At 35.5% G+C, this 3,542-nt stretch overlaps 1 non-coding gene across 1 annotated transcript; it reads right to left on the bottom strand.

Moving 5' to 3' along the window:
- Positions 1-2,842: 2,842 nt before the first annotated feature.
- On the bottom strand, positions 2,843-2,949 carry LOC112207815 (U6 spliceosomal RNA). The gene has a single exon (XR_002942244.1). It is a non-coding gene; the product is annotated as a U6 spliceosomal RNA (small nuclear RNA).
- Between the last annotated feature and the right edge of the window lie 593 nt (positions 2,950-3,542).

Below are 3,542 nucleotides of genomic sequence, written 5' to 3'. Positions count from 1 at the left end.
TTTTTTTGGTTCCTAGTATATATAAAAGTTATGTTTATATTATACCATAATTTATTAAGTGTACAATAGAATTAGGTTTAAAAAAGCAAAGTACATATCTAAATTTAAGAATTATTTATTGATAAAAATGCTAATGATCATTTGAGCCTTCAGCAAGTCATAATCATTTTGCTGGTGGAGGGTCTTGCTTTGATATTAATGGCTGCTGACTGATGAGGGTGGTGGTTGATGAAGGTTTGAATGGCTGTGCCAATTTCTTGAAATGAAACAAAAATGAAGTTTGTCACATCAATTGACTCTTCCTTGCAGAAGGATTTCTCTGTAGCATGTGATGTTTGATTGCATTTTACCCATAATAAAACCTCTTTCCAAATTGGAATTAATCCTCTCAAAACCTACAGTTTGCTTTATCAACAAAATTTATGTAATATTTTAAATCCTTTGTGGTCATTTCAACAATGTTCACAGCATCTTGACCCGGAGTAGATTTGATCTCAAGAAACCACTTTCTTGCTCATCCATAGGAAACAACTCCTCATCCATTCAAGTTTTATCATGAGATTTTAGTTCAGTAACAACTTCAGTCTCCACTTCTAAGTCTAGTTCGCTTTTAATTTCTACCACATCTGCAGTTACTTACTTCACTGAAGTCTTAAACTTCTGAAAGTAATCCATAAGACTTGGAATAAACTTCTTCCAAACTTTTGTTAATGTTGGTATTTTGGACTCCTGACATAATCATGAATTTTCTTAATGACATCTAGAATGGTGAATACTTTCCAGAAGATTTTCAGTTTACTTAGGTCAGATTCATCAGAGAAATTACTGTCTATGGCAGCTATAGTTTACAAAATATATTTCTTAAATAAGAAGACCCGCAAGTCAAAATTACTCCTTTATCTATGGGCTACAGGATAGATGTGTTAGTAGGCATGAAAACAATATTCATCTCTTTGTACATCTCCATCAGTACTTTAGGTGACTAGGTGCATTGTCAAGCAGCATTAATATTTTGAAAGGAATCTCTTTTTCTTAGCAATAAGTCTCAATCATAAGCTTAAAATATTCAGTAAATGATGCTATAAACTAATGTACTGTCATTTAGGATTTATTGTTCCATATATAGAGCAGAGTCAGAGTAAACTTTGCATAATTCTTAGGGGCTCTAGGATTTTTGAGTAAATGAGCATTGGCTTCAACTTCTAGACGTCAGCTTCATTAACCCCTAAAAGAGAGTTGGCTTGTCTTTTGAAGTTTTGAAGTCAAGTATTGACTTCTCTCTACCTATGAAAATTCTAGGTGGCATCTTCTTCTAATAGAAGCCTTTTTTGTCTCCACTGAAAATCACTCATTTGTTTTGTATATGTATTTTTTTTGAGATGGAGTTTTGCTCATGTTGCCCAGGCTGGAGTGCAATGGCACAATCTCAGCTCACTGCGACCTCCACCTCCCTGGTTCAAGCGATTCTCCTGCCTCAGCCTCCCGAGTAGCTGGGATTACAGGTGTGTGCCACCATGCCCAGCTAATATTTGTATTTTTAGTAGAGACGGGGTTTTGTCATGTGAGCCAGGCTGGTCTTGAACTCCTGATCTCAGGTGATTCACCCGCCTCTGCCTCCCAAAGTGCACTTGCCTGGCCTGTTTTGTATAAATTTAAGGGATACAAGTGCAATTTTGTTATATGGCTATATTGTCTGGTTGTGAAGTCTGGGTGTTTAGTGTATCCACTATCCAAATAATGTACATTGGACCCATCAGGTAATTCCCATCATCCACCCCTCTTCCCATCCCCACTCATCTGAGTCTCCAAGTCATACATTATGTCCACATGTATACATTGTTTAGTTCGCACTTATAAGTGAGACCATACAGTATTTTTTTTTCTTTCTGCTTCTGAGTTGTTTCACTTAAGATAATGGCTTCCAGTTCCATCCATGTTGCTTCAAAGACATGATTTAATTATTTTTAATGGTCAAATATTATTCTATTGTGTGTATATGCATTGTCTTTATCCAATCCTCCTCTGATAGACACTTAGGTTGAATCCAGATCTCTGCTGTTATGAATAGTGCTGCAATAAACACATGAGTGCAGTAATCTTATTGATAGGTATAATTATTTCTTTTCCTTTGGGTAGATACCCAGCAGTGTGATTGCTAGATCAAACAGCAGCTCCACTTTTAGTTCTTTGATAAATCCTCACAGTGTTTTAAATAGAGGTTATGCCAATTTATAGTCTCATCAACAGTGCACAAGCCTTCCCTTTTCTCTGCCTCCTCAACCACATTTGTTACTTTTTGTCTTTTCATATAATAGCCATTCTAAGTGGTATAAGATGACATCCCACTGTGGCATTAATTTAAATTCCTCTGATGATTAACAACATTAACAACATTAAGCATTTTATATGCTTGTTAGCTATTTGTATGAAACATATCTATTGAAAATAAAAATTTTAAAATTTTCTATTTTTCAATAGATTTTTATACAAATAGCCAACAAACGTATAAAAATTATGCTGCTTTTGAAAAATATCTATTAGTATCTTCTGGCCACTCTTTAACGGGGTTATCTGTTTGTTGTTGAGTTGTTTGAGTTCCTTGTAAATTCTGGATATTAGTTTCCTGTCAGATGCATAGTTTACAAACATCCTCTCCCATTCTGTAGGCTGTCTGTTCACTCTGTTGATTGGTTCTTTTGCTGTGCAGAAGCTTCTTAATCAAGTACCATCTGACTATCTTGGTTTTTGTTGTTTTGCTTTTGAGATCCTGGTCATGAATTTTCTACCCAGATCGATGTCTAGAAGAGTCTTTCCTAGGCTTGCCTCTAGTATCTTTATAGCTAAAAATATGAAATACTTCATGAATTTGCATGACATCATTTAGCAGGGGCTATGCTAATTTTTTCTGTATCATTCCAGTTTCAGTATGTGTGCTGCTGAATCCAACATAAAATCTGTTGTTTAATGTAGCTACTTTCATCAATAATCTTAGCTGGATTTTCTGGATAATGTGCTACATCTTCTACAACAGCACTTGCTGCTTCATCTTGCACTTTTATGTTGTGAAGATGGCTTCTTTCCTTAAATCCCAAGAACCAACCTCTGCTAGTTTCCAACTTTTCTTCTGTAGCTTCCTCACCCCTCTCAGCTTTCATAGAATTGAAGAAAGTTAGGGTCTCACTCTGGATTCAACTTAAGTTTAAGGGAATGTTGTGGCTGGTTTGATCTACCCACACTAAGAAAACTTTCTTAATATCAGCAATAAGGCTGTTTCACTTCATCATTCCTGTGTTCACCGAAGTAGCACTTTTAATTTCCTTTAAGAACGTTTCCTTTGTACTCACAACTTGGCTAACTTGTACTCACAAGTCTAGTATAAGAGGCTTAGCTTTCAGTCTGTCTCAGCTTTTTGGCATGCCTTACTCACTAAGCTTATTTTATTTCTAGCTTTTGATTTAAATTGAGAGATGTGCAACTTTTCCTTTCAGTTGAATACTTAGAGGCCATTGTAAGGTCATTTTTTTTTCTTTCCAACTTTTATT

The sequence above is a fragment of the Pan troglodytes genome, chromosome 3 (genome assembly GCF_028858775.2).
Source record: "Pan troglodytes isolate AG18354 chromosome 3, NHGRI_mPanTro3-v2.0_pri, whole genome shotgun sequence".
NCBI lineage: Eukaryota > Metazoa > Chordata > Mammalia > Primates > Hominidae > Pan > Pan troglodytes.
This window is presented reverse-complemented; position numbering and strand designations above follow the sequence as displayed.